The 21,053-nt window shown below is 41.9% G+C and overlaps 1 long non-coding RNA gene across 1 annotated transcript in view; it reads right to left on the reverse strand.

Annotated features, from left to right (window-relative positions):
• The window catches only part of LOC137341243 (uncharacterized), a 30,413-nt gene extending 12,315 nt beyond the window's left edge, over positions 1–18,098 (reverse strand). The window contains exons 1-3 of the long non-coding RNA XR_010966994.1: positions 17,968–18,098; positions 14,840–15,927; positions 9,962–10,018 (exon numbers count right to left, since the gene is read on the reverse strand). This is a non-coding gene — a long non-coding RNA (uncharacterized lncRNA). The remainder of the gene's footprint in view (positions 1–9,961; positions 10,019–14,839; positions 15,928–17,967) is intronic.
• Between the last annotated feature and the right edge of the window lie 2,955 nt (positions 18,099–21,053).

Here is a 21,053-nt window from a genome sequence, read left to right on the forward strand (position 1 = left end):
AAATCGTCGAGCAGAAATTGATAGCCAAGTTCCGCACCCATGAGGACGGCCTCAACCGGGATCTTGGGTTCATGTCACGCTACACGTTACCCCACCAGCGAACAAATGTTATCTGTTTTTAATATAATGGGTCATTTGCTGGCTCTCTCTGCCTTCCGGATGTTTCTGCCTCTCTCTGTGTTTTTTTTTCTCTTTTTTTTCCCTGTTTGTTTTTTTATTGAATGTGTATTCGGAGGTTCTGCAGGTAACACCTCTCTGTCTGAACACGGTGATTGCCTTGGCAACGGGCAGTTGCAGGGGCAGTCTGTAAACACCATTTATTATTGTTCAATATGTATAAATGCGTAGGCTTCAAGGAGATCTTGAAACATTTGCCTGAGGAAGGAGAAAATCTCCGAAAGCTTGTGAATTTAAAATAAAATTGCTGGACTATAACTTGGTGTTGTAAAATTGTTTACAATTGATGGATAAAGATTGAGACGCAGTTGATACTTAGTCCTCCCCAACTCTGGGGTGCTGTACACAAGTTTCTAACACAATTATGTGGTGAATTTAAAGATCTTTGTTGTGTATACATCCATACTGATCTGATAGTAGAACAACACTTTCCATTAGTCCAAGTTATGAACACAATTTTTTGCCATTAAATTATTAACGACATCTAAAATATCTTCCTATTTTGCTTAATGCAGAGGCTGTTGTCCAATATCTTTTCAGCACTCATTTTAGTGGACTTGACACAACTGACTTTAAATTTCCTGGATTATACAACCAGAATTCTGCACATAATGCAGCCACACGTGTGTGTGTTTTCACACACAGTACAAAGATGTGGACAAAGAGCTCTTCTTTAAACAGTATTTCTGGCAACATGCGAACAATTTGTATTGTGGCCTTTCAACAGTTAGAAGAATTAACCTGTGAACATAATTCATTCAGTTACTAAGCAAAAGTAAATGAGAGACTATCTTTTATTTAGTTGTATTGGAAAGCAGAATATTCTAATGCAAAACTAAACTACCAGGAAGACATCTTTATGAAATGGACATGTCTAACTCCATAAGCTAAAGGACTGGGTAGTTACTATTGACATGAATTATGGAGCTCAGTTATGCAGGAAAATTTCCAAGAAGTGAACTTAATTGGACAGTCAGTGGAAATAAATCCCATATAAATTAAGCAAGACTCTTGACATTTCTCTTATCGCCAAATATTTCTTTGGCTGGGATCAATTTTCTTTAAGGCTATTAAAAGGGCATGAATCTGCATTCGGTAAAATAAGCCCTTGACATGGCTTCTGTTCCTTTGAACATTCCACAAACTTTAATACCTTTATCTTTGATGACGATCAAAGCATAATAAAATGAAATGCTGTCCATAATCTTTTCCTAGTGCATGGTTCACCATGTTTGAGTGACACGACCAGCAGTTTAGAGTAATAGAAAATTAACACAGCATTAACTGTCTAGGATAAATACATGAACTATAAGAGAACTATTAGAGATCTTTTATGTAGGATTATTTATTCTATAGTAAACCTTGTATACATTTGTGTTTTTCAAATTTTTGCCCTTCTGTAAAGCTTCTAGATGTATATGGTTAATTTGACTTAATTTGAAGATTACAAAAACATCAGATGTAGGGGAAAATTTAAATCAAAATAAAAATTCTCAAATATATATTGGCCCAGATGTTGCTGCCAAAATAACAGTCAATTTAATGCACACACTGTTTATGTATAAATCATCCATCAACTTGTGGTGAGGAAGAGATACCCCATGAATTGCAAATCTCCACAAATTGCTGGATGATTTGTGCCACTCCACTGTTAGCCTTACGAAAACAGCAGCTTGCCTGTAACCTCCTGAAATTGCTGCTTTTTGCACGTTAATTGCCAATTAAACTCGCTGCAAAAAGTTAGGGTTGGTACATGACAGTGTAAGTACCTTTTTAATGAGGAGATTTATGTTCCTGCAATGTCACTCGACCCTCGACCTCTCCGACCCAGAAAGGGAACAATATAACTGGAGACTCATTCCTGCAGATAATAAATTGTTTGAAGTTTAAAAAAAAATTCTTACTTTTCCTTTCGGTCTTTTTTTTTCCTCTCTCAATCCAATCTTTCCCTCTCTTTGGCCTCGATATTAAACCCCCCACGACGGGTGGGAGGAGTATCATGGGGAGAGGGAGTTTAAACCCTAAAAAAAACATGAAACACGCACACGCCTGCCGTCGTTTTTACAGCAGTGGGTAGCGTGGCGTGCGAGTGTTCTGCTGGGAGAGGCAGGACACTTTGTTATCATATTTAAACCACACTTCAGCCTCACTTCTGCTGATCACGACCTCTCTCTAGCCCCTCACTGATCCCACCTCCCCCCCGCCCCAAGCTGCAGCCCACAATCATGGCGGCTGGTTTTCCCGCCTGGCAAACAGCCAGTCTGTCAATTTGTCCGGCTGCCGGGTGGAAACGGAAGAGAAAAATTATACTGTGGTCCTGCCGAATCCATGTCCCCGGCCTTGCTGGGTTTCCCCCACATTACTGCGTTCCCTTCCTGCAAATATCAAGGCCTTTATTTTTCTTTCTGTACCCGATTTGACTAATGCACCCTATTTCCTTCTGTCATTTCTCTGTTTCTTTCTCAATCCTTAAACTCATTGGTTAAGGAGGTAGACTATTGGTTCCATTATTCACCAAGGTCTCGGATGCCCCGTTGCCCTTGCAGTTATTAGCTTGCACTTTCCAGCAACTTGCATGGCAAAAGGTTTTTGAGCTGAAGGATGCGGGTAAAAGTCTAACCATCAGGATTTGCTAGAGTGGAAATGCCCCACTCTAGAAAAATCTGGGCATACAAGTATTATATTTTACAGCAGCTGACTGTCAAGGAAAAAAAATCTGTAAATTTTGCATCTATTTAAATGCAGGGAAGGTCATGATACCCATATTATTATCAGTCACATGGTTAGCAGGGACCAACCAGATTGGAGAATCACAATCTACAACAGGTGCAGAAGATAGCCATTGCAGTTCCATAACAAAAACTTAAAATCAAGTAAATAAATTGAAATAACTAACCATTCAAAAGACACAACTGAAAGTTTGAGGTTAAATTAAATGCAAACATTTAAAAGTTCAAGTTCTAATCAAAACTGTAACAAACAGTGATGGGACAGTTTGAGAGGTCTAGACCTGTGATAGCTAGAGCGGGATTTATAAGCAACACCCTGTAATCCGACTCAGAAGGTCGTGGGTTCAAGTCCCACTCGAGACTTGGTCATAAAATCTAGGCTGACACTCCAGTGCTGTACTGAGGGAGTGCTGCGTTGTTAGAGGTGCCCCCTTTTGGAAGAGACGTTAAACCGAGGCCTCGTCTGCCCTCTCAGGTGGACATAAAAGATCCCACGGCAGTATTTCGAAGAAGAGCAGGGGAGTTATCCCCGGTGTCCTGGCCAATATTTATCCCTCAAGCAACATCACTTTTTAAAAAAAAATCTGGTCAAAATCTCATTGCTGTTTGTGGGAACTTGCTGAGCGCAAATTGGCTACCGCATTTCCTACATTACCACAGTGACTACACTTCAAAAATACTTCATTGGCACTTTGGGATGTCCTGAGGTCGTAAAAGCACTATATAAATGTATGTCTTTCTTTTCTTTTTGTAATTCTTCTAGTTAATGGAGACTAGGTTTTTTTGATTAGATTGTTAAAGAGTTAGAGATGTGAACAGCTGAGACCTACTCAATTTTGAAGATTTTAATTTTAAATTTGTCGATGAGCAGAGCCACTTTCAGGTTCGGGCCTCATTACCAACTTGTTGGCGAGCTGCGGGCGCCGGTTTCTCAAGTTGGAAAATCTGACAGCTTTGGCCCTCAGCTGGCCAGCAGGTAAGGCCTGTAAAGGTGGTGGGGAGGGAGGAGGAGGAGGGATGGGGCAGCAGGGGGAGAAAGCGGATACTAGGGAAGTGTGAAAATTAGCCACCAGCAGGCTGGGAGATTTTTGTAGGACGCCAAGGTGCACTTTGGCTCCTCCTAACCCCACAGAAATCTAAAACAAACACTTACTTTTGGTGAGGCCTCCAGCAGTACATTTAGGGATTGCTGGTTAGGTCTCTCAATGGCTAGAGAAATTAAATTGGCACTTGCAGTGCCTGCTCCACCCATTTCTCTTTGAAGGTTGCAATTGGGGGTCCTACAACAGGCGTAGGACACCAATTTGCAAATCTAAACAGCCTCCAGCCTGTTTTACTGCTGGGCACCCATTTAAAGGCTTGCCTGAAAGTTGATTCAGGTGGGAAAATGGGTGCATAAGGTCCCCTGACTTCTAACTGCTTGTTGCCCTTTTTGCAGGTGAGAAACAGGTGGCCAGCATTTGACAGTCTCCTTATAGTTAAGAACATGAGCTACTGAGTTGACACTTTACATTAGTCATAAAGAATATAAGAAATAGGAGCAGGAGTAAGCCATACAGCCACTGAGGCCTGCTCCACGATTCAGTATCATGGCTGATCTTCTACCTCAACTCCACTTTCCCACCCTATCCCCATATCCCTTGATTCCCTTTCGCAGATCAGGCAAAGGTGAATCCAAAGAGCTTCTACAAATACATAAAGGGCAAAAGGGTAACTAGGGAGAGAGTAGGGCCTCTTAAGGATCAACAAGGTCATCTATGTGCGGAACCACAAGAGATGGGTGAGATCCTGAATGAATATTTCACATCGGTATTTATGGTTGAGAAAGGCATGGATGTTAGGGAACTTGGGGAAATAAATAGTGATGTCTTGAGGAGTGTACATATTACAGAGAGGGAGGTGCTGGAAGTCTTAACGCGCATCAAGGTAGATAAATCTCCGGGACCTGATGAAATGTATCCCAGGACGTTATGGGAGGTTAGGGAGGAAATTGCGGGTCCCCTAGCAGAGATATTTGAATCATCCACCGCTACAGGTGAGGTGCCTGAAGATTGGAGGGTAGCAAATGTTGTGCCTTTGTTTAAGAAGGGCGGCAGGGAAAAGCCTGGGAACTACAGACCGGTGAGCCTGACATCTGTAGTGGGTAAGTTGTTAGAGGGTATTCTGAGGGACAGGATCTACAGGCATTTGGAGAGGCAGGGACTAATTAGGAACAGTCAGCATGGTTTTGTGAGAGGAAAATCATGTCTCACGAATTTGATTGAGTTTTTTGAAGGGGTAACCAAGAAGATAGATGAGGGCTGTGCAGTAGACGTGGTCTACATGGACTTCAGCAAAGCATTTGACAAGGTACCGCATGGTAGGTTGTTACATAAGGTTAAATCTCATGGGATCCAAGGTGAGGTAGCCAATTGGATACAAAATTGGCTTGACGACAGAAGACAGAGGGTGGTTGTAGAGGGTTGTTTTTCAAACTGGATGCCTGTGTCCAGCGGTGTGCCTCAGGGATCGGTGCTGGGTCCGCTGTTATTTGTTATTTATATTAATGATTTGGATGAGAATTTAGGAGGCATGGTTAGTAAGTTTGCAGATGACACCAAGATTGGTGGCATTGTGGACAGTGAAGAAGGTTATCTAGGATTGCAACGGGATCTTGATAAATTGGGCCAGTGGGCCGATGAATGGCAGATGGAGTTTAATTTAGATAAATGTGAGGTGATGCATTTTGGTAGATCGAATCGGGCCAGGACCTACTCCGTTAATGGTAGGGCGTTGGGGAGAGTTATAGAACAAAGAGATCTGGGAGTACAGATTCATAGCTCCTTGAAAGTGGAGTCACAGGTGGATAGGGTAGTGAAGAAGGCATTCAGCATGCTTGGTTTCATTGGTCAGAACATTGAATGCAGGAGTTGGGATGTCTTGTTGAAGATGTACAGGGCATTGGTGAGGCCACACTTGGAGTACTGTGTACAGTTCTGGTCACCCTATTATAGAAAGGATATTATTAAACTAGAAAGAGTGCAGAAAAGATTTACTAGGATGCTACCGGGACTTGATGGTTTGACTTACAGGGAGAGGTTAGACAGACTGGGACTTTTTTCCCTGGAGAGCAGGAGGTTAAGGGGTGATCTTATAGAAGTCTATAAAATAATGAGGGGCATAGATAAGGTTGATAGTCAAAATCTTTTCCCAAAGGTAGGGGAGTCTATAACGAGGGGGCATAGATTTAAGGTGAGAGGGGAGAGATACAAAAGGGTCCAGAGGGGCAATTTTTTCACTCAAAGGGTGGTGAGTGTCTGGAACGAGCTGCCAGAGGCAGTAGTAGAGGCGGGTACAATTTTGTCTTTTAAAAAGCATTTGGACAGTTACATGGGTAAGATGGGTATAGAGGGATATGGGCCAAGTGCAGGCAATTGGGACTAGCTTAGTGGTATAAACTGGGCGACATGGACATGTTGGGCCGAAGGGCCTGTTTCCATGTTGTAACTTCTATGATTCTATGATTCTATGAAAGTGAATAATTTCACATTTCCCCACTGCCACCTTCTTGCCCACTCACTTAACCTATCTAGATCCCTTTGCAGCCATTTTGCATCCTTTCCCACCTAGCTTTGTATCGTCAGCAAACTTGGATACATTACACTTGGTCCCCTCATCTAAGTCATTGATATATATTGTAAACACGAGGCCCAAGATCTGATTCTTGTGGCACCCCAATAGTTAGAACCTGCCAACCTGAAAATGATTTATTCCTAATCTCAGTTTCCTGTCCGTTAACCAATCCTCAATTCTTGCTAATATATTATCCCCAATCCCATGAGCTCTAATCTTGTGTAACAACCTCTTATGTGGCACCTTATCGAATGCCTTTTGAAAATCCAAATATACTACATCCACTGGTTCCCTCTTATCTACCCTGCTAGTTACACCCTCAAAAAATTCTAATAGATTTGTCAAACATGATTTCCCTTTCATAAAACCATGTTGACTCTGCCTAATCATATGATTTTATCTAAGTGCCCTGTTACTATGTCCTTAATAATAGATTCTAGCATTTTCCCTACTACTGTCATCAGGCTAATTGGCCTATAGTCCCCTGCTTTCTTCCTCCTTCCTTTCTTGAATAGCAGGGTTACATTTGCTACCTTCCAATCCACGGGTACCGTTCTAGAATCTAGGGATTTCTGGAAGATCAAAACCAATGCATCCACTATCTCTGCAGCCACCTTTTTTAAAACTCTAGGATGTAGGCCAACAGGTGCAGGGGATTTGTCGGCTTTTAGTGTTCGCTATTGATTATTTATAGTCATATCTTTTAACCTAATTTACCAATCCACCTTAGCCAACTCGCCCCTCATTTAACTCTCTACTTTTGGACTTAACTACATCACTCTCAAACTCAATTTTACATTCTATCATATTATGACCACTCTGCCCAGGAGGATCTTTAACTATAAGATTACTAATTAACCCTGTCTCATTATACAATACTAGATCTAAAATAGCCTGTTCCATAGTTGGTTCCTTGACTTATTGTTCTAGAAAACTAACTCAAATGCATTCCATGAACTCATCCTCCAAACTACTTTTGCCAATTTGATTTGCCCAGACTATATGAAGATTAAAGTCCCCCACGATTATTGCATTACACTCCTCTAATTTCCTGACTTATAGTCTGTCCAACACTATAACTACTGTTAGGGGGCCTATAAACTACTCCCACCAGTGTTTTCTGCCCCTTGTTATTTCTTAGCTCCACCCATACTGATTCTACATCCTGATTTTCTGAGCTAAGATCCTTTCTCACTACTGCCTTTATTATCAGGGCTACTTTATCTCTGAATGTCTCACATCCATGGTTAATTATAAATGACCAAGTCACATATTATTGTTGATACAACCATCCATGTTTGAATACTGAAAGGGGTATCTTTCAAACAAAGAATTCCATCTCTTCTTGTGTGTGCAAGGTTTGTTCTTTAATTGGAGTATAAAAATTGCATAAGGAAATTAATCCAATGATTGGATACACTACAGTTTTCCTATATGGGACTGGAACAGCAAAGAAGTCTGTGTGAGATTTTGGAATTCAGGCTGAAGTACATTGAGCCTCTTCATTGAACTAGGCTGGAAAGAGGTAAAGTCATTGAAATGTTTGGAACAATGAACAGGAAAAACACAAACTACAAACCAGGCTTCTAACTGTAGTTGTGAATATGGTCAGGATATATACAAGGTTCCAGCATCTTCTTCATAAGTTTGACTTGCTCCAGTACTTACAGGTCAAGAACACTAAGATAAAATTGTAAAAGACGGTAGCTGGCTTATACTAAAAAGTGCCCAGCACACAAAGCGTCAAATAGAAGAATGGAATATAAAAAACAAGAACTGGCAGTTCTGCTGAGAAGAGATCTCTACTGATCAGGGAACAGATGCCACTGAGACAGTCAGTCTGTCCAAAGCAATTGTCAGCAGTGTATGTCCTGTACAAGATAATTGTCAAATCAAAAGTAGTCAAAACATGTCCATGCCTAGAAATTGACTTTCTATTGTGTAGATGCAAATGGTGTCACTCAAGACCATGTTTGCCCAAGAAAAAGTATAAGATAAGAAGTTTGACCAACTCTGTCTTAGCAAACAAAGGAAACAAAAGATAATTCCCTTAACTGTTAAATTACTTAGGGGCCTTTGACCTTGTTACTTGATAAACAACAAACAAAGACAATCAGTCTGGGAAAGATCAATTAAGTACAGGGCAGTCACACTTCACTCAAAACAAGGACACAGTAATCTGCATAAGATCAGTAGATGGGAGGAAAGTCACACCTAATTGAGGCAAACAAAGATATAGCAATCTTTGTAAGAAACAAGTCATTTGAAGCCTAATCAAACATAAGCACTCAGTCTGTGCATATTAGATTAAGTTTCAGCTAATACAAAAAGTAGGCATATCCAACAAAAGTATCAGGAAAAGGTATAAATGAAAATGCAAAAAAAAATCTAATCACAGCAGAGAACAAGATCTACCGTGCTGTGCTGCTGTCCAGGGGAGTTGGAACTGGGTAATACCAACCTTGTATTCTGTTGTTGCCACTTAAAAACGGTGTGTATTGATGATTCTGCTGATGTTATAATAAAGCCTTGTTATACCTAATTGGGACTGCCAAGTGAATTATTGGAAGGGTAACCTAGAGTTGACAAAACAGGAACCCTATCTCAACAGTTTCAGTAGTGAATTGTAGCAGGGCACTCATACTTCTAAAGACTCTAGATGTTTAAAATTGCTATTGAGTTCAACCCATTTTTTTTCAAATATAACATCTACAATACATCATTATATAAGCTGATAATCTATGGATTTTCTATCTTTTGTAGTTAGATAAATGTTCATTACCCAAGATGAATGAATTGCTTTCAACGCATTCATTTTTTCCAATGAAGTTGAAGTTAAAACACGTAATTGATTCCCAATTTTGCTTAGCTGATAACTTCAAAGCAGTTGCCATCTCCCGATACATTGTTCATCCATTTCAAGGCATTGCAGAGCACAGGAAAATGATACCTTCATAATTAAGAAATCAGATGAACTGGTGCAGCAGGGAGATTAATCCTTTTTTTTAATATAAAGAACAATTGAATATTTATTTTACGAGTGACTTGCTTAATGGGAACTCCCTATTTTGGGGAAGGTAACTTAAGGTCCAACTTTGCCTGCTTCTTGATGACTCAGTTGGCTAAGACAGTGAGTAGCCAGGCCATACAGACCAGGAATATCTTAGATTCCATCCCTGGTCTGTGCTGAGTGGTGGTGGTACTGCCACTACATTGACTTCAGTTAATTGTAGCCAGATTACTATCTGTGGACACTTACTGTTCAGGCCCCCTTATGAAGACTTTTGGGAGAGGACCAGAGAATGGTTGATGCTCATGGAATCATACTCCAGCAAATAAATATCTTTGGGAGAGAAGGATGGGCAAGAGAAATTGGGAATGAAGTCTAGCCTACCTTATATATGAAATAAAAACAGATATTTTGTAACCTATTGACCACGTGCCTTCTTTAATGCGTGATAGCAATCCTGAAGTTACCTGGGTCGAGCACCAAGTCACACCTGCAAAGATTAATGGGGCAATAGTCAGCATGCATGACAATCATCAAAACAGCAGAAATAAAACATAGGTCGTTGGGTTTGATATTCATCTCGACCCATACAGGTAATTCTTCAGCAGCACGAAACATTACGGACTGTTCAAAAAAGGGTGTAAGGATAAACCAAGCAACTATAGGCCAGTTTAAGCTAATGTGGTATTCTAGTTACTAACTACTTCTCAATTCCCCGTCAGTTCAATGTACAACGGCAACCAAATATTCCAGTTCATTCAATCCCGGTATTTCTAGACCAGGCTGATTTAAAATGAGATTCTCAGTAAATAAATCGAAATAAAATTGAAATAGAAAAACGATTCGGTCACTTTTAGCAATCTTATCCAAATATTGGAATTAAAAAATCTGTTCAAATTCCACATACAAATATTTTGTTCTGTTTCTAATGAGCCTTCCACCGGCTGAAGGGGCACTAAGCTAGCTGCCTTTAGACAACCCTCTCCATGCCGGAGACTCGCCATGAGTCACTGTTCATGCAACAAGCAAACTGCTGTTTTTAAGTCTGACACTGCAGTTTATTTGTGGTAGTTTTTATTGATGTATTCGCTTATTGCCAAGGAGAGTCATCTTTCCCCTCAAGAATGCATCTCAATGTAAGCCCTATAAATCTCTTGTCTCTGACACTGGAATGTGTTGAGTCCAGGGAATTGCAAGAGGATGAGGTGACTCCTCCCTTCTTTCATATCTTCTCTCAGGACAGCAGCTGCAGAGAATCAGCTGACACCTCGACCACCTGTTCAAAGCCTCTGTTTGCTGGAGCACTGAGATATCCAAAAAACTCATGGCAATGATGTTTGGCGAAAGCACAGTTACAATTCCCCATGCACAAAGGCTGGGGGAGAAGACGCCTTCATAGAATCATAGAGCGGACTTGATGGACCGAATGGCCTCCTTCGGTGCTGTAACCTTTCTATGCAAGAGCAATCCAGCTAGTCCCACTCCCCTGCCCTATTCCCCTCGCCCTGCAATTTTTTTCCTTTCAAGTACTTATCCGGTTCCCTTTTGAATCCCATGATTGAATCTGCCTCCACCAACCTCTCGGGCAATGCATTCCAGATCATAACGACTCGCTGCCTAAAAATGTTTTTCCTCATGTCACCTTTGGTTCATTTGCCAATCACCTTAAATCTATGCCCTCTGCTTCTTGACCCTTGGAAACAGTTTCTCTCTACCTACTTTGTCTAGACCCTTCATTTTGAATACCTCTATCAAATCTCCCCTCAACCTTCTCTGTACCACAGAGAACAACCCCAGCTTCTCCAGTCTATCCACATAACTAAAGTCCCTCATCCATGGAATCATTCTCGTAAATCTTTTCTGCACCCTCTCTCTAAGGCCTTCACATCTTTCCTAAAGTGCGGTGCCCAGAACTGGACACACTACTCCAGTTGTGGTTGAACCAGTGTTTTATAAAGGTTCATCATGACTTCTTTGCTTTTGTACTCTATGCTTCTATTTATAAAGCCCAGAATCCCGTATACTTTTTTTAAAAAATCGCTTTCTCAATCTGCCTTGCCACTTTCAACAATTTGTGCACATATACCCCCAGGTCCCTTACTTATAGATCCCTCTATTCCTGTACCCCTTTTAGAATTGTGCCCTCTAGCTTATATTGCCTCTCCTCGTTCTTTCTACCAAAATGTATCACTTCGCATTTTTCTGCGTTAAATTTCATCTGCCACGTGTCCGCCTATGCCACCAGCCTGTATATATCCTCTTGAAGTCTATCACCATCCTCCTCACTGCTCACTGCACTTTCATGTTTTGTGTCATCTGCAAATTTGGAAATTGTGCCCTGTTCACCTACGTCCAAAACATTAATATACATCAAGAAAAGCAGTAGTCCTAGTACCAACCCCAAGGAAACAACACTTTACACCTCCCTCCAGTCTGAAAACCAGTCACCACTACTCTCTGCTTCCTGTTACTTAGCCAATTTTGTAACCATGCTGCTACTTCCCCGTTTATTCCATGGGCTTCAATCTTGATGACAAGCCTATTATGCAGCACTTTAGTCATCGCCTTTTGGAAGTCCATATAGACCACATCAACCACACTGCCCTCATTAACCCTCTCTACCGCCTCATCAAAATACTCTATCAGGTTGGTTAAACACGATTTGCCTTTAACAAATCAGTGTTGGCTTTCCCTAATCAATCCACACTCATCCAAGTGACTGCTAATTCTGTCCCGGATTATCGTTTCTAAAAGTTTCCCCACCACCGAGGTTAAACTGACTGGCCTATAGTTGCCGGGTTTATACTTACACCCTTTTTTGAAAAAGGGTGTAAAATTTGCAATTCTCCAGTCCTCTGGCACCACCCCCGTATCTAAGGATGTATGGAAGATTATGGCCAGTACCTCCGCAATTTACTTCCCTCAGCAACCTAGGATGCATCCCATTTGGACTTGGTGACTCATCTTTTTTAAGTACAGCTAGCCTTTCTAGTTCCTCCTCTATCAATTTTTAGCCCATCCAGTATCGCAACTACATCTTCCTTTACTGGGACTCTGGCAGCATCTTCTTCCTTGGTAAAGGCAGATGCAAAGTATTCTTTTAGTACCTTGGCCATGCCTTCTGACTCCATGAGTAGATCTTTTTGGTCCCCGATAGGCCTCACCGCTCCTCTTACTACCTGTTTACATGCCTATAGAAAGACTTTTGGATTCCCTTTTACATTAGCCGGCAGTCTATTCTCATACTCTCTCTTTGCCCCTCTTATTTCCATTTTCACTTCCCCTCCAAACTTTCTATATTCAGCCTGGTTCTCACTTGTGTTATCAACCTGACATTTGTTCTAGGCCCCTTTTCTCTGTTTCATCTTACTCTATCTCTTTTGTAATCCAGGGAGATCTGGCTTTAGTTGCCTTACCTTTCTCCATTGTGGGAATGTGCCTAGACTGTACCTGAACCATCTCTTCCTTAAAGGCCACCCATTGTTCAATTACAGTTTTGCCTGCCAATCTTTGATTCCAATTTACCCAGGCCAGATCTGTTCTCATCCCACTGAAATTGGCCCTCCTCCAATTGAGTATTTTTACTTTAGAGCGTTCCATGTCCTTTTCCATAGCTATTCTAAACCTTATGATACTATGATTGTTGCTCCCTAAATGCTCCCCCCACTGACACTTACTCCACTAGGCCCGCCTCCTGGGCCAGGAAAGTGCTGGTGAAGAAAGTTCTCCTGAACACACTTCAAAAATTCCTCCCTGTCTTTGCCCCTCATGTTATTACTATCCCAGTCTATCTTGGGATAGTTGATGTCCGTTATCATAACTCTATAGCTTTTGCACCTACTGTAATTTCCCTGCAAATTGGCTCCTCTATATCCTTCCCACTAGTTGGTGGCCTATAGAATACACTCAGTAGTGGAATGGCACCTTATTGTTTCTTAACTCTAACTGAATAGACTCTATCCTTGACCCCTCCAGGACATCCTCTCTCTTCAGCACTGCAATATTCTCCTTAATCAATACTGCCACCCACCCCCACCCCCGCCTTTCTTCCCTTCCCTATCTTTCCAGAACACCTTGTATCCGGGAATATTTAGTACCCAATACTGCCCTTTTTTGAGCCAGGTCTCTGTTATCACCACATCATCATATTCCCATGTGGCTAATTGCACCTGAAGCTCACCTACCTTACCACGCTTCGTGCATTTACATTCATGCACTGTAAACCTATCCTAGAACTTCTTGTATTCTCTCAGTCTGGTCCCATCTACTACCGTACTATTTCTTATTCTAGTGCTATCTTTCTCTCCCAATCCTTTGTGCACCTGGTTTCTCCTTGCCAATGCTACATCCTGGTGCCCATCCTTCTGCCAAATTAGTTTAAACGCCCCCCCCCCCCCACCCCACAGCACTAGCGAACCTCCCCACGAGGACAATGGTCCCAGCTCCACAGAGATGCAACCTGTCTGGCCTGTACAGGTCCCACCTCCCCCAGAACTGGTCCTAATGTCCCAGGAATCAAAAGCCCTCCCCTCCTGCACCAACTCTCCAGCCACAATTCATCTGCTCCATCCTCCTATTTCTATACTCGCTAGCACGTGGCACTGGGAGTAATCTAGAGATTACTACCTTTGAGATCCTGCTTCTTAATCTCTTTCCTAACTCCTTAAAATCTGCCTGCAGGACCTCATCCCTCTTTCTACTTATGTCGTTGGTGCAGATATGGACCACTACCTCTGGCTGGTCACCCTCCCCCTCCAGAATGTTCTGCAGCCGCTCAGTGACACCCTTGAGCCTTGACCAGGGAGGCAACATACCATCCTGGAATCACGTCTGTGGCCACAGAAATGCCTGTCGAATCCCCTATCACTGTTGCTTTCCTGACCTACCTCCTTCCCCCCTGAACAGCTGAGCCACCCATGGTGTTATGGTCAGAACTGAATACTGGTTAGAGAGTGAGATGCCCTCAGGGGACTCCTGCACTACCTGCCTGGTCCTCTTTGTCTGTCTGGCAGTCACCCAGTCCCTCTCTTAAGCTGCAGGGTGACCACCTCCAGAAACGTTCTATCCGCGTAATCTCAGCCTCGTAGTGACGCCAGCTGTTGCTCAAGCTCCGAAACACGGAGCTCGAGCTCCTCCAACTGATGACACTTCCTGCGCCTGTAGTTGTCCAGGACATGGGAAGCATCCTGGAGTTCCCACATGGCACAGAATGTGCATTTGACAGGACTGAGGTGCCCTGCCATGCTTCTATTCATTATACTATTAACTAAACTTAAAGACTTAAAAAAAACTCACCAGATAAAAAACTCACCAATCACCTCCTTCCCATGTGCTGACGTTACTTTAGCAGTTTTTTCACTTCTCTTGCTCCTCCTTTTATCGCGGATCCCACGCTCCGCTCTGATCTCTCTTCTTTTAATTGCTGATCCCGCACTCTCTCCTCTTTTTATCGCTGATCCTGTGCTCTACCCTCTCTCGCTCCTCTTGATATATATTAATGACTTGGACTTGGGTGTACAGGGCACAATTTCAAAATTTGCAGATGACACAAAACTTGGAAGTATAATGAACAGCGAGAATAGCGATAGACTTCAAGAGGATATAGACAAGCTGGTGGAATGGGCGGACATGAGGCAGATGAAATTTTAACGCAGACAAGTGCAAAGTGATACATTTTGGTAGGAAGGCTGAGGAGAGGCAATATAAACTAAATGGTACAGGAACAGAGACTTCTGGGGATATATGTACACAAATCGTTGTAGGTGGCAGAGCAGGTTGAGAAAGCAGTTAAAAAAGCATACGGGATCCCGGGCTTTATAAATAGAGGCATAGAGTACAAAATAACCTTTATAAAACATTGGTTCGGCCACAACTGGAGTATTGTGTCCAATTCTGGGCACCGCACATTAGGCAGGAGGTAAAGACCTTGGAGAGGGTGCAGAAATGATTTATTAGAATAGTTCCAGGGATGAGGGACTTCAGTTACGTGGATAGAATGGAGAAGTTGGGGTTGTTCTCCTTAGAGCAGAGAAGGTTGAGAGGAGATTTGATAGAGGTGTTCAAAATCATGAGGGGTCTAGACAGAGTAGATAGAGAGAAACTATTCCCATTAGCAGAAGGGTCGAGAACCAGAGGACACAGATTTATGGTGATTGGCAAAAGAACCAAACTTTTATTTTCACGCAGCGAGTGGTTATGAGCTGGAATGTGCTGCCTGAAAGGAGGCAGATTCAATCGCGGTTTTCAAAAGGGAATTGGATAAGTACTTGAAGGGAAAAATTTGCAGGGCTATGGGGAAAAGGACAGGGGAGTGGGACTAGCTGGATTGTCTTTGCAGAGCGCCGGCACGGGCTCCACGGGCCGAATGGCTTCTTTCTGTGCTGTAACCATTCTATGATTCTATAAAAAAACAGAAGGAACAACTGGGAGTTAGTAAAATAGAGAGTTAGCAGCTGGAATATCTAAATAAGTTTCTTTAGAAGAATAAAAAGTGCGTGATGACAATCACCTAACTCGCATTTTCTTAAATAAATTTGTGGCTTTTCAAAGTTAACTATATCTGTTGACAGAGCACCTGTGAGTGGACTTCAGTATTGATTTGTTGGATGTGAAGTGCTTTGAGATGCCCCGAGTGGGTGATCAGGCTCCATTTAAATGCAAGCTCTTATCAATTTGTGTAGGTTTCCCATTGACATTATGGGATATTAGCCAGCGTCTATAGGACATTTAATAAACAGTAGGTTTCCACTATTTGCTTATGTGAAAACGTACATTTTCTTTTGCACCCCCTTCATGTTACTGCCTTTGATAACGAGAACTGGCCTCTGTATCTTTCACGATGGTTTAAAGAATAATTGAGCTAACAGTCCCCTAGCCACAAACCAAGGATTTCAAACTTGACCTGATAACTAGGAGTAATACATAGATTAGATTTCTCTCTTTCAAATGAGAAAATGGATTGGTCTGTTTTCCATGCCATTTTCTGTATCACCAACAAAATAATTGGAACGTATTGTCTGAGATTGAGCTTCCATTAGCGGTAATGAAACCTGAGCAGGAACAGTGACCCTCCTGTAAGAACAAACTTTAATACTTCTCAAGCAGCCAACAAGCAACTTCCATGGTGTAACTGTTTGGTAATACCAGTTTGTGTGAAGGGCAATTGAGAAAAAAGGCAATTTCCTGAAAAGTCCGTACATGTGTCTCAGATCCCGAATGAATATAGTCTAAAAGAGTTTGAAATACAGTTTAAAAAAAGTGTTATGTTATTCCAGAGTCAGCCAAATGCTTGATATAAAGTGGGGACATTGTAGCTGAGAATAATTTTTAAAATTCTTTGTCAGTTTGTGCCTCTTCTCATAGGTCTGACCAGCTCATCTTAGCTGCAGTTATACAAGGCCTTGGTGAGACCACACCTGGAGTATTGTGCGCCGTTTTGGTCTCCTTACCTAAGAAAGGATATACTTGCCACAGAGGGAGTTCTGCGAAGGTTCACCAGACCAATTCCTGGGATGGATTGAATGTCGTATGAGAGATTGGGCCGACTAGGCCTTTATTCACTCACGTTTAGAAGAATAAGAGGGGATCTCATTGAAACGTATAAAATTCTGACAGGGCTAGACAGACTGGATGCAGGGAGGATGTTTCCCCAGGCTGGGGTGCAGGGAGGGGCTCTATAATGAGGGGTCACAGTCTCAGGATACAGGGTAGGACATTTAGGACTGAGATGAGGAGAAATTTCTTCACTCAGAGGGTGGTGAACCTGTGGAATTCTCTACCGCAGAAGGCTGTGGAGGTCAAGTCACTAAATATATTTAAGGAGCTGGATAGATTTTTAGACACAAAAGGCATCAAGGAGTATGGGGAGAGAGCGGGAATATGGTATTGAGATAGAGGATCAGCCATGGTCATATTGAATGGCGGAGCAGGCTCAAAGGGCTGAATGGAGTCCTCCTGCTCCTATTTTCTATGCTCCATACTGTACCTATTGCCCCAACAAGTCTGTAGAGCCCTTCGTTCCTGATGAAATGTAGCAAAGAATGTGGTGGAGGGTTTTAGCATAGGATGGGTTTATAATGCTGGAGCATGCAAAATCCTCACATTTGCCAGGGTTATATGGCGAGATATATCACCTTTGATACAGGCTGCAAAGAAAGGATATATCAGAGAGGAAACATTTCCTTTATTACTAATCCACAACCAGAAATATTAATCACATTTTTAGAAATATTTATGGGGAAAATAAGTCCCAAATAAATATTTAAACTAGGTGTTAGCGGATATTTCCATTACTGTCACTACAAAAGGGTTGTTAATCCTTCAATAACTTCCCTGTATGATTTGGGCACGAGTGGTTATTAAACAACAAGCTTTAATAAATTGACTCCACAGTATACAACTCTTCTCAGATTACTTTAAATGACAAACAATCAACAAAACCTGGATCAGATCGGACTTCAGTGGTGGACTTCCGACTGTCCTCTCCGGAGCTCTAACCTTTGCGAGGGAGCGTGCCCTATCTTTATACTATTCGGCTGCATTGTTCTGCACGTAAGCATCTCTGGTCTTATCTCCTAGTTGTAAGTCATCCCACTGTGCTGATGCCACGTTAGCAACTCGAGATAAACTGTTTTACGTAATGTAGCTAATGACCTCAACCTTCATTTCTGTTTACCAGCAGTTTGTTCCTTTGAGGAATGCATAGCTCTCCTTATCTGAGTACTGCCCCCCTATTCAACCTTGCACGGCCCCACCAACGTTGGCTTCTTAGCAGCCACATCTCTTGTTTTAGTGTAGATCACATTCTGATGTTAATGTTATCTATTTTATGGCCTGCCTGATGTTCTGTGTAAGCCATCCTTGTTCTCAGAGATGCTAAATCACACACCCCTTCTCAACATTGCCCTCTTGCTAAATGTTTTAGCCCTATGTGAGCTGGGATATTTGACTATCCTTGTTTTAAATCATATTCTTACACAGTCTGTGACAGTGAAAAACTAGAATTTAAAATTGGGTGCTTTTTGATCTGTACTGCTCAATATGGTTCATCCACCCACTGAGCCCCAGCATTAACTGCTTCATCGGGGACTGGATCACATCTCCAGTACCCAGTAGTAAATCTTGCATGAGCGTTGTGTTAGATTATGCAGGTGTTTGATAAAAGTGTAACAAATACCAAAAGAATTGTTCTATGCAATGTATGTATCATGAAATACATTTAGTATGTAACCCCACATCCTGCACAAATTATAAGTCTGTATCAGGGATTTTTAATGGGGAAAGCCATGGACACCCAGCATCTTAAAGGTGATCAGCAGGGAGATGTATATTCCAGTCCCACAGCTCACCCTTGGTTTGAGACGATTGGGGTTGGGCGAGCAGCCTATGGATGAGGCTGAATACCTGGCCATTGTCCCATGTCATTAACAACAACAACAACATATTGACGAGAGACCATTAACCCATCTCCTCCTAACGAAGTTGAATGTCGTGTATTGAACCCATCTCCTCCTAATGAGGTTGGGTGTCCTGCCATTCTCCCAGCAAGTTGATTATGTCAGCTTGGTGCCAGCCGCTCAAGACGCTTTTGTCAAGCTGATGGTCTGCGTCTGCATCTGCATCACTTGTCCTGCCTCATCATCTGGACTGGGGATGTGTAGTCAGCACGCAAAAGGACATCCTGCTGAACAATGTATAAAGTCACAGTTCAACCAAATATCTTTGTAGACTATCCCTCCAGGAATAGCAGACTAGGTTTGTTAAGGCAGACATGCTGGCAGGAGCCCACGCCCATGTCGGAAGAAGGAAAGAAGTCTGCAGACGGCAGGATTCGCACGATCCAAGAGGATGGGACCGTGAGAAGTTAGAGGCCAAAGCACGAGTTCTACCCAGAGTGGAAGTGGGTAATATATCTCCAGTTTCCATCCTGTAAACTGCTGCTTAAATACTGAGCGTATTAAACTGTTCTTCGTAATGAAGTATGTGCTACCGTAACCTATTGGGGTCAACTCGAATCTTTCTGAACTGGGATGTGGGTAGCAGAGCAGGGTCTCCCCAAGACCATTTTTATATTCCCAACAGTTGTTCATTTTATACTCATGCCTTCCAATTCTGTATTCAATATAAGTTAAAGTCCCTGCTTGGAATTACATTGTTGACACTCAAGAAAAGACAGAGGCGAGACATGATATAGGCCCTCAAAATAAATGAAAGTTAAATATAAAGCCTTTTAATTTGGACAAGGAGCATAGGACCAAAGGCCACAAGTATAAAATTCACAAGCCTCAACCAAGGTTAGAGATAGAAAAAAAATGTTTCCACAGTGGCATAAATGCCAAGACAATAGAGTGACAAAATAGGGAGACTTATGTATTTCTTTTCATACTGTTTTGAAGTAGCTAGAATTAAAAGGCACGCCGTCTTTCCTTACCCAATTTCAAAATGAAGGTTTATAGACAAATTACCTTTGGGATCAAGCTAGATTGATCTGGAAATTAGTCAGTATATAAAGACTTTGTGCTAGCTGTTACGTTGTAAATGGTGAAAACATTGAATGGTCAAATACGAGACAATGTCAGAGCATCTGCTCATCATCCTCTTCAGAAAGGATATAATGGCCTTGGAGGGGGTGCAGTGCAGATTCACCAGAATGACATTGGGGCTAAAAGGGTTAAATTATGAGGACACATTGCATAGACTGGGCTTGTATTCCCTTGAGTATAGAGGATTAAGGGGTGATCTAATTGAGGTGTTTACAATGATTAAAGGAGTTAATAGGGTAGATAGAGAGAAACTATTCCCTCTGGTAATGAAGTCCAGAACAAAGGGACATAACCTTCAAATTAGAGCTGGACCATTCATGGATGATGTCAGTAAGCACTTGTTCACACAAAGGGTAGTGGAAATCTGGAACACTAACCTAAAAGCTGTTAAGGCTAGTTCAATTGAACATTTCAAAACTGAGATTGATAGATTTTTGTTAGGCAAGCAAATTAAGGGTTATGGATCCAAGGCGGATAGATGAAGCTAAGATACAGATCAGCCATAATCTAATTGAAAGGCAGAACAGACTCGAGGAGCTGAAGGGTCCACTCCTGTTCCTAGTATTCCTTAATTGTGTCTTTAAGCAGGAATGACGTGACAGGTCCAACTTCAGAGGCTTTAGTATTGATTAAATAATTGGGAATCCTTCAATAGGCTTTAAATTTGGTTCATCCAAACTTTTTGGATGAATTGAAATTGATATCTCCCACATATAACATTTCATAGTGAAAGTTTATTAAAAACATTTTCATCCAAAACTCCTGTCACTTATTAAATGGTGCAGGAGATACATTGTAAAAATGACATTTTATCCCCTTATGAACAGATTCTATTTTTATTACTTTTAAGTATTAAGCTGATTCAGTGGGGGAGATTTTCAGTGCCTCGGCCAGGTGGAAATGGGGAAATTGATGGGGAAGAACTTACTGCTCCTGTTCCCGCTCTGGCCACCATCCTGAAAGGGGCCTACGGCTGGGCAGGAG

This window comes from Heptranchias perlo, chromosome 23 (genome assembly GCF_035084215.1).
Source record: "Heptranchias perlo isolate sHepPer1 chromosome 23, sHepPer1.hap1, whole genome shotgun sequence".
Lineage (NCBI taxonomy): Eukaryota > Metazoa > Chordata > Chondrichthyes > Hexanchiformes > Hexanchidae > Heptranchias > Heptranchias perlo.